The following is an 11,184-nucleotide window of genomic DNA, read 5'->3' as shown; positions in this document are numbered from 1 at the left end:
CAAGCAAAATAGAAAGAGAAGAAATACAAATGGTCAATGAACATGAGACACAATGTCCAACCTAACTTGTAATGGAAAACCTAGAAATCGGCCGGGCACGGTGGCTGACTCCTGTAATCCCAGCACTTTGGGAGGCCAAGGCAAGCAGATCACCTGAGGTCAGGAGTTTGAGACCAGCCTGACCAACATGGAGAAACCCTGTCTCTACTACAAATACAAAATTAGCTGGGCATGGTGGTGCATGCCTGCAATCCCAGCTACTCAGGAAGCTGAGGCAGGAGAATTTGAACCCAGGATGTGGAGGTTGCAGTGAGCCAAGATCATGCCACTGCACTCCAGCCTGGGCAACAAGAGCGAAACTCTGAAAGAAAAGAGGAGAGCGGAGGGGAGGAGAGGGGACACGAGGCGAGGGGAGGGAAGGGAAGGGGAGGGGAGAGAAAAGACCAGACCCAGAAACAATGAGAATCATACAGTGTCCATCATCACATTGGAAGTGAACCAGGGTGGAAACGCCCATGTGAGCATGGACACTGGGGACGGGCTCTCTCCTGAGCACCTGGCAGGACGTAAACCGGTAATAATTCTAAAATATCTTTAAAATGGCCTTTTTAGATTAATGGAACCAGGTAGTATTTGCTTATGTTGGCTTCTTTCGCCCCATATCCTGTTAGGGATATTCATCCACCACTCCATCCATTTTCATGACTACACAATGACCTCCATGATACATTCGACTTCAACCACTGTGAATGTGAAAGATATTTCTAGTTTTTCGCTAATATCAACAGAACTGTCCTGCAGACCCTTTGACCCTGCAATCCTTCTACCAATGTATCCAAAGGAAACAGGGAAAGACAGGGCCACAAAGGTATCCAGTACCATTTTGTTGATATTAGTGAAAGATCAGAAATGTCTTTCACACCAACAGTGTTTGAAGTTGAATGTATCATGGACATCACTAAGGTCATGAAAATGGATGGAGCAGCAGATGAACATCCTTAAGAGGACATGGAGCGAAAAAAGCCAACATAAGCAAATACTACATGATTCCATATATCTAAAACTCAGAAACAGGCAAAACCAGTCTATGATGTTGAAAGTCAGGCAAGAAGTCCTGTTGAGAGCAGGAAGAGGGTGTGGTACTGGGATACAGAAGTCTGTGTTTTTTGTAGAGATGGAGGTCTCGTCTCACTATGTTGCCCAGGTTGGTCTCAAATTCCTGGCCTTAACTAATCCTGCTTCAGTCTCCCAGGGCACTGGGATTACAGGCATGAGCTACTGTCCTTGGCTCTTTTATGTATGTTAAACTTCGAATGAAATAGCAGCTTATTTACTGGTGTAGAAAAGTATCTACTATATGTCTAGTTTAAAAAAAAAACAGACACCACAGTATTTTAGAGTTTTGTTCCATTAAAAAGGGGGACAAATGTGCATGAACATAGATATGCATGCACACGCACGCGCGCGCACACACACACACACACACACACACACACAAAGGAAAAATGTCTGGAAGGACGAATCTCAAAACATCAATGGTGAACCGTGGTTATCTCTGGAAAATGGGATCTCAGACGATTTTTCTCAACTTCCTGAATATCTTTATTTTCTCTCATTTCCCTACAGTAAAAATACACTATTAAGAGAAAAAAGAAAGACAAAAAAAAAAAAAACTACACAGTGGCCACTGACACCAGCAACCATGGTTCTGCATCAACTTTACAGCCCAAGAGACCCTGACCCCACGGGGTAAGGACGCTCCCGAGGTGCCAGTGCTGGAACGCTCAACACCTTCCCGTGGGAAAACTGGCCAGTGGGGTCAGAAGGAGCTTCGCAGACCCCGGCGCCGTCCCTCACCAGAGGCCCATGGCTTGGCCTCTCTGAGCCTTGCTCTCCTGCAGGGCAGTGAAGGTTAAATAAGGCCACGATGTCCTGTCCAGACCAGGTTAGTTCTCAGGGTAGCTGTTACACCCAGGCTCCCCCAGGTTCCAAGAAGGCCCACGGAGGCCGAGAAACTTCCTCACCTCATGCAGTGGGCCTGTGAGGCCTGGTTTTCCCCAGAAACAACCACAGGAGGCACCCTGGCCCACAAAGTCCTCCCCACAATTGGAGTGTGGTCCAGAGGCCTGACCCCAGGAAATCCTCTCCCCTCCCTGGGCCTCAGCATATCCAGGAGTAAAAGGAGCAGGCTGGGCATTGCACTTGACCTCATGTAGCCTCCCTCAGTGGCAGGAACAGTGGGATGGCTTATCCAGACAGGAAGTGACCTCGCCGGATGAAAGACATTCCATCAGGAGCCCCCACCTGCTGGTGGCCTGTGGGGTCATGGGAGCCAGGAATGGGTGGGCATACAGAGACCAAGGAGGAAGCAGGATTTACTGCAGAAGGCCAGGCACATGGCAGACCCCCGGCAGGGAAGTGACTTCATTTCACACATTGTCCTCTTCACTTCCGCCCCTGGCATGGGAGGAACTTAACCCTAAGAGGGCCATATTGCACCGGCTCCAGCCAACTCCACATGGACCAGAGAAAAGAGTTCAAGCTTTCTCCTCTCCCCCACCCCATAATCCCCAATCCACACATAAGGAAACTGAGGCTTAGAGAGGCTGACAGAAGCGCAGGGACTCCAGCACCTGTCCCATCATACTGAGCTGCACAGTGGAAGATGTTAACTGATGGTCAGGAACTCGGGGAAGGCTTCCTGAAAGAGGATGCAGCTGAGCTGGGCCCTAAAGGATGAGCAACATCTGACAGACAGGAAGGGGGAGGAAGCGCACTCTGTGCAGATGGAGCAGCATGGAGACAGAGGTGCTTCCTGCACAGTATTGTGGGAAGAATTAAGGAGCTTGTGAGGCCAGAATATAGGATGAGGTGGGGTAGGCCAAACCCCAGTCCCTGGGGACCACGCCAGGATCTTAGGTGTTGCTCTGCAGGGTGTGATGTGCTGCCCAGCTGTGGCAATGGGCTAGAAGCACAACCACGGCCTGTGTCCACCTAGTGGGGCTGCAGGGAGGAGGCAACACGTGGAGGCACCTGAACAAGGGGGTGGGTATTGCTCTGCGACATCTGGGGCGCAAAGCTCACCCCACCACCCCACCAACCCCAATCAAACTAAGAAAGAAGTTCACAGTACCAACAGTACCATGTGTCAAGGTCTGTACCACATGCCAGACCAACAAGCAAGCAGGGTGTTGAATGCAGACTGCCTGGGCTCGAGCCTTAGCTCCACCATGAGCAGCCTGATGCCCCTGACTGAAGCTCCACCTCTCTATGCTTCAACATCTGTCAGTGAAGCCCATGTCCACGCCCACTCTGAGGCCATGGGGACTAACTGAGAAATCCTCTGTACAGATCCACCTGAGTGCCACAGCTGGGGCGTGGCAAAGAGTCACTGCCATATCATTTCTCCACATAGCCCTGCGGCTACAGATTGTGGCCATTCTGATGCACCAGGAGGCTGAGTGACTTGGCCTAGAACCCACAGCAAAGAAACAGTGGAGCAAAGATTCAAACTCAGGCCATCTGGCCCCCAATGCCTAGGCTCACACCAGCCCATCAGGCAAAACAAAACCCACAAGACTGAAACCTGCACCTGCCAGCTGTGGCTCTCTAGGCCCCCGGGCAGCTTCGGGCAGTGCTCTACCACCTCAAACCTCCAGTGGCAGAGGGAGGGGCAGGGAGAAAATGCCAGGCCACAGGAGAGGAAGAAAAATATTTTTAAGCTTCTCCCTCTTCCTGTTTATCTGTCCCTTCCATCCTGAAGTCCTGGTAGCTGTTTTTTGCACGGAAAGTCCTGCCAAGAGGGACATCCTGCTGTGTGGCCGCCCCAGGCCAGGCCTCCCCTGCCAGCCTCACACTATAGGCTTTGAGGCCCACCTCCCTGCAGACACTCCCGCCTGGCCCAGAGGCTGCATAAAGAGGCTTTCAGAAGAAGCTGGGGCCCAGGAAGGGGACCTGGAGCTGGGAGAAGGGGCCCATACCATGGCACCAATCAACTCCACACTCAGGCCAGAGAGGTGACAAGAAGGATTTGAAGAAATAACTCTAAGCCTGGTATTGAAGGAAGGGCCAGAGCCAGAGCTGGGGTCAGGAACACACAGCACTGGCTGTAGAGCCAGGTAGAACTGGCATCAAAACCTAGCTGGCCCACAACTTCCTGTGTGACCTTGGCTAAGTTACTGAACTTCTATGAGCCTAGTTCCCTTATCTGTAAAATAAGGATAATGTTAATACCTACTTCATAGGGATGTGGTAAGGATTACATGAGACAATGTAAGGAAAGTGCTAGCACCTGGTAAACATAATAAATGCTATTTATTGCCACTCTCACCATCAAGCTGATCCCCTCACTTAATCCCAAAGATGTATGATACCTTTTTTTCTCCTTTTTTTTTTGAGACAAAGTTTTGCTCTTGTTGCCCAATCTGGAGTATAACGGGGCGATCTCAGCTCACTGTAACCTCTGCCTCCTAGGCTCAAGCAATTCTCCAGCCTCAGCCTCCCAAGTAGCTGGGATTACAGGCGTGCACTACCACGCCTGGCTAATTTTTTGTATTTTAGTAGAAACAGGGTTTTACCATGTTAGCCAGGCTGGTCTCAAACTCCTGACCTCAAGTGATCTACCACCTCGGCCTCCCAAAGTGCTAGGATTACAGGAGTGAGCCACCGCGCCCAGTCTGTGCAATACCTTTCAAATATACTCAAAAGAACAATTACAGCCTCAAAAAAACAAAACAGGACAGGCAGAGTGGCTCATGCTTGTTATCTCCACACTTTGGGAGGCTAAAGCAAGATGACTGCTTGAAGCCAGGAGTTTGATACCAGCCTGGGCAACACAAGATCTCATCTCTATAAAAAATAATTTTAAAGATTAGTCGGGTGTGGCGGCACGCTCCTGTGGTACCAGCTACTCGGGAGGCTGAAACAGGAGGATTGCTTGAGCCCAGGAACTTGAGGTTGCAGTGAGCTAGGACCATGCCGCTGTGCTCGTTCTGGCTTTGGTGAAAGAGCAAAACCCCATCTCTAAAGAAAAATAAATGTTAACATTTTTTAAAAGAAACGAATTCTGACACATGCTATAATATGGATGAACCTTGAAGACATTATGTTACATGTTTAAATAAGCCAGACACAAAAGAAGAAATGTTGTACGATTCCACTAATATGAGATACCTTGGTCACATTCAGAGACAGGAAGTCAAACTGTGGGTGCCAGGGCCTGGAGGAGAGGGAGTGGGGAGTTAGTGTTTAATGGTGCAGAGTTTCAGTTTGGAAAGAAGGAAAAGCTCTGGGGCTGGATGGTGGTGATGGGTGCACAACAATGTGAATGTTCTTAATGACATTAAATTATACAATTTTAAATGGCCAAAATGGTTAATTTTATGCTATGTATATTTTACCATCGTAAAAGAAAATTAAAGCCTCATTAAAAAATGTTTTTAATAGGCCAGGCACATGGCTCATGCCTGTAATCCCAGCACTTTGGGAGGCCGAGGCAGACGGATCATGAGGTCAGGAGATTAAGACCATCCTGGTTAACACAGTGAAACCCTGTTTCTAACTAAAAATACACACACAAAAGAAATCAGCCAGGCACGGTGGCACACGCCTGTAGTCCCAGCTACTCAGGAGGCTGAAGCAAGATAATCGCTTGAACCCAGGAGGCGGAGGTTACAGTGGGCTGAGATCGTGCTACTACTGCACTCCAGACTGGGTGACAGAGCAAGACTTTGTCTCAAAGAAAAAAAAAAGTTTTTAATGACTCTGTTCATTTCCGTCTCCACCCCTGCACAGCTCAGGATGGAGAGATGGAGCAGATATGGAAGAACTAAAGGCATCACCACCCAGAGAGTTGGCACAGTCAGGAGAGCTGTGCAACAGGCGCTGAGGAAAGACCCAAACGCTACCTCGGGTCAGGGAGTTGGCGGCCTCGTGGCTAGGCGTGCGCTGGCCCCAGACAGGCTGGGTCTGAGCGAGGCATCTGTGCACACCTGCACCCTCCAGGAGCACGTGTGAGTGGAAGGTGTGTGTGGGGCCCTGCTCAGATCTTCATTCACGAATGTGCACCATCCCAGGCTCAAGATGCCAGTACAGCCCCTATGTGATAGAAATAGCTAATAACTCATACTCTGCTTTCCCCTGAGGACTGCAGTGAGGCTATACTAAGGGGTTGTGTGTGGAAATATGGCAAGGGTTGGATTATGCGTAAGAACATGGGCTGGGAGTCCGAAAGACCAGAGTTCAAGTTCTGATATTCCCTAATGGGATAGTCTTTTCCCCTTTTTTTTTATTTTGTTGTTGGTTAACCAGGTGTTGTTGTTGTTGTTGTTGTTGTTGTTGTTGTTGTTGTTGTTGTTGTTGTTGTTGTTTGAGAGTCTCCCTCTGTTGCCCAGGCTGGAATGCAGTGGTGCGATCATGACTCACTGCAGCCTCGACCTCCCAGACTCAAGCAATCCTCCCACCTCAACCTCCCAAGTATCTGGCCAACTATAGGTACACACTACCACAGCTATCTAATTTTTTTTTATTTTTGTAGAGACAAGGATCTCACTGTGCTGCCCAGGCTCCACTCAAACTCCTGGGCATCAGTGATCCTCCTGCTTCAGCCTCCCACAGTGCTGGGATTACAGGTGTGAGCCACCACACCACACCCAGCCTACGAGATTTTTGATTACAAAAGTAACTTGTACTTACTGTCATAAGTCAAAGGTCTATACAGAAAATGCTTATGCCCTTCCCATCCCCATCCAAGTCCACCTCTTAAGCTTCCTTGTGCAACAAACTTTTGCCCTTAACAGGACAACACAAACACCCTTCCCAGCCAATACAGGTAATTCCAACACCGGTGTATTAAAACCAGTGTTTTAATACAAACACCCCTCCCAGCCTATACAGGTAATTCCAACCCTGTCTGCTTAATGGTGGCAAGCCATTTCATTGCATCACCACTCATTCAACAAATAGCTGCGAAGTACTGACCCTGTCAACCAGACAGGCACAGACCCGAACCCTCATGGAGCAGATCTTCCAACAAGAGAGGGAGGGAGGGAGGGAGTCCACCAGGGGACACGATTATGATACACTGTATACATTGTGATGTGGGCTACCAGGGGCTGAGGCTGAGCTGGAAGATGGGGAAGATAGGGAAAAGACATACTCTAGATATGACAGTCATGGAAGGCCTATGCCGACGTATGAAGACAGGAAGGCCCTGGCCATGTGAAGATGCATGCCCAGCAGCAGAAGGAATGGCCCGTGCAGATGCCCTGCGGTGGGGAAAACACAGAACTGAAAGGAGACAGCGAGTCTCCGGTTTACTGCTGCGAAATCCTTGTGCACACAGCCTTGCATCCTGATAGATAGTTTACTTCTTTAGGACAGGTTACCAGAATTCAGGAGGCTGAGATAAAGATGTGCACTGAAACAACTTTCAGAGATACTGCCAAATTACTTTTCCAAAAGGTTGTTGCATTTTATACAGCAACCAACACTGCTTCATGCTTAAGAAAGCCAGCTCCCCCACATCCTGCCTAGTTCAACATGTTACCAATCTTTTTCATTTCTGCCCACATAAAAGCTCCCTACTTCGTTGTCTGCAGAATGGGAGACATGACCAGTCCCCTTCCACAGGATGCTGTGAGACTTAACTGAGAAATCCCTGTAACCTGCCAAGCCCAGCGCTTCACACAGAGCAAGCCCCTGTCCACAGGAGCAGGCTCTTACCATCCTTTCCATGCAAATGCCCAGAGGTAGCTGCCAGTTCCATCATTACCCCGCTGACAAGGGGAATTTCTAAGGGAGCTCTGAACGCTCAAACCCACAAGGTTCACAAGGCTGTTCTGGAGTCAGGGATATGAGGAAGAAGAGGTGGCAACTGTGGTTCAGCCAGAAAGCCCTGGCCAGGGAGTCAAGAGACCAGGTTCCACTCCACCTTTCTGAGGATCATTTTCTTATCTGTAAAATGGGCTCATGCATTCTCTCTTCCTGTAGCCATCCTACAAACATTTCTGGGACACCACCTATGTGTGAGGCACTGTTCTAAGGGCCAGAAATACAGAGCAAAAATCCCTACCTCATGCGCCCTAGCAAGAGACACAGAAATAAACTATATAAATTAGTAAAATAGTACACAAGGAGATGCAGGCAAGAAGTGAAAGTTTAGACAAGGTATGCAGGGGAGGCCTCACATGAGAGTAAAGACCTGAAGGAAGTGGCAAGGCAGCCCTGTGCCTCTCTGGAGAAAAAGCACCCCAGGTGGCGGGGCTAGCCTATGCAAATGTCCTGTGGTGGGGTGATCCTAGGGTATTGAAAGAGTCATGAGCTAGCCAGTGGGGCTGCGACAAGGTGAGCATGAGGCTGGGTATTGGCTGGTGGTGCCCTGGAAGCCACAGTAAGGACACTGGCTTTCACTGTAAGGATACAGGAAGCCCCTAGGGAGCTTGGAACACAGAAGTGCTCTGACCTGAGTTTTAAGTTCTGACAAGGTCTGCTAGCTGCTGTGTTAGAAGAGTTGGTTGGGGACAAGGGCAGAAACCAGCAGAAACATCAGGTGGCACTGCAACAGTGCAGGTGATGCTGGAGGTGGGGCTGGCGGCGGAGGACAGGTGAAGACATGGCTCATCCTGCATCCATGCTGAAGGTGAGGCCAGTGAACCTCCTGGCATGTCTTTTCTGAAGTGCAAGAGAAAGAGAGAAACCACGGACAGTTTTGCAGTGTTTAGCCTGGACACCTAGAAGCATGGGGTTGCCAACTGAGACGGGCCAGACTAGGGGGAAGTGAGTGTGCAGTGAGGACTGAACAGACAGACAAGGGAAGGGGGCCACCGCCGCCCTCAGCTGCAATCTTAGAAGGAAGCAGCATCGCAAAAGAGGAACTGGTCCTGAGGCTCACACAGGCCACTGTGGAAAGCAACACAAAAGACAGAGGAAAAGAGGATCCGGAGAGGAAGTCAGCACGGCATGTCTGACCCGCGACAGACATCACTGTCTGCAGAGCCCAGGCTGTGGCCATGGCTGGGCTGCTCACAGACCCACTTCACGGGTGGGGAAACTAAGGAAACAGTTCTACAGTAAGCACCTCTTGTTTAGGCACCATAAACGAGCCACAAGGGGTAACTCGTGCCTGTAATTCCAACATTTTGAGAGGCTGAGGTGGGAGGATCACTTGAGCCCAGGAGTTCAAGGTTGCAGTGAACTGCAATCATGCCACTGCACTCCAACCTGGGCAACAGAGCAAGGCCATGACTCAAAACAAGGAAGCAGCAGTAGCAGCTGGAAAGGGCCAGAATGAGCCAAGGTAGGGGGGCAGGCAGCCAGCGAGCCCATTTGCTTCCTATAGCTCGTACCGACTACCCCCAAAAATGGGACTATGGAGTGAGACACAGTGTCCTCACCCACCAAAGGAGACCCCAGGATTCCCAAGAGGTGACGCAGGACCCTGGGTTGCCAAAACTGAGAACATGACTCAATCCAGTCTCCATGAATGCCTGCTTAGGGATCTGTGAAATTTTTAAATTGAGATATAATTCACATACTATAAAATTCACGCTTTAAAGTACAGATGCTCCTTGATGTAACCATGGGGTTTCATTCTGACAAACCCATCATAAATTATACATATCATAAGTCAAGGCCGGGTGAGGTGGCTCATGCCTGTAATCCCAGCAGTTTGGGAGGCTGATGTGGGCGGATCACCTGAGGTCAGAAGTTCTACACCAGCCTGGCCAACATGGTGAAACCCCATCTCTACTAAATACACAAAAATTAGCCAGGCGTGGTGGTGGGTACCTGTAATCCCAGCTACTCAGGAAGCTGAGGCAGGAGAATCGTTTGAATCCAGGAGGCGGAGGTTGCAGTGAGCCAAGATCGCGCCACTGCACTCCAGCCTGGGTGACACAGCAAGACTCTGTCTCAAAAAAAAAAAAAAAAAGTCAAACACGTATTTCATTCTGGTAACACAGCAGACAGTCCTTGACTTACGATGGTTCCACTTACACTTTTTCAACTTTACAATGGTAGAGTGATACAAATCGCAGGATGTAAGGAGGTCCTTGACTTACCACGGAGTTATATGCAGATACACCCATCGTTAAGTTGAAAAAGCGTTAAGTGGAACCATCGTAAGTCAGAGACGGTCTGTATATGACTTAATGTTTTTTAGTATATTCACAAAGTTGTACAACCATCGCCACTGTCTAATTCCAGAACATCAAACTCAAAAAGTTAAAGACTTACCATATGACCAAGCAATCCTACTGCTGAGTATATACCCAAGAGAATCAAAAACAAGTATCCAAACAAATGCTTGTACATGAACATTCATAGCAGCCAAACAGCTATTCACAATAGCTGAAAGGTGGAAACAACCCAAATGTCCATCAAACAATAAATGAATAAACAAACTGTGGCCTATCCATACAATGGAAAGTTATTCAGCCATAAAAGGGTAATGGAGTACTGATACTTGCTACAACAGAGATGAGCCCTGAACACTATGCTAAGTGGAAAAAGCCAGACACAGAAGGTCACATATAACATGATTCCCCTTATACAAACTATCCAAAATAGGTAAATCCAGAGACAGAATGCAGATCCATGGTTGCCAAAGGCTGGGGGAGGGGAAACTGGGAGGGATTACTTAATGGATAGATGGAGTTTTCCTTTTGGGGTGATGAACATGTTTTGGAACTGGAAATGTTTGCGGTGATGGTTGCACAACATTGCAAATGTACTAAATGCCACTGAATTGTACACTTTAAAAGGATTATTTTTAATGTTAATTTCAAAAAAGTAATGAGAGCATCCCCTGGTCCTCTGAATAATCATCTCATAAGCAAGCAGTGCCCTACAATTTGAGCCTCAAGTTTGCTCCTGTGTTTACAATCCAGTTCCTTCTCCATGAAGGCCAAATGGTATCATCTCACACAGCACAAAGAAAGGTTGTGATTCAAACAGGAAAAAAAGGGGGTGTGGAGGAAGAACAGAGCCACCCCATAGCCCATGGCAGCCTGGAGGTGCCCATTCAAAGGCCCCAGCTTCTTAGCAGTCAGGACCATGTGCATGTTGGGAGCATCTGCATGAACTGAGCAAAGTCCATCTCTGTGCCAAATTCCTGGTTCCTACAAGAAGTGGGTTTAAGAGCCACTACAAGCAGATTTCAATAATGCCACTATTCCATGCTTATCT

The 11,184-nt window shown here is 48.6% G+C and overlaps 1 pseudogene; it reads left to right on the top strand.

Moving 5' to 3' along the window:
* The first annotated feature begins 523 nt into the window (after positions 1-523).
* LOC111535394 overlaps positions 524-11,184 on the top strand; it is a 17,680-nt pseudogene continuing 7,019 nt past the window's right edge.

This window comes from Piliocolobus tephrosceles, chromosome 9 (assembly GCF_002776525.5).
Source record: "Piliocolobus tephrosceles isolate RC106 chromosome 9, ASM277652v3, whole genome shotgun sequence".
In the NCBI taxonomy this organism is placed as follows: domain Eukaryota; kingdom Metazoa; phylum Chordata; class Mammalia; order Primates; family Cercopithecidae; genus Piliocolobus; species Piliocolobus tephrosceles.
The sequence above is the reverse complement of the archived record's forward strand: the minus strand, read 5'-3'. Positions and strand labels throughout refer to the sequence as shown.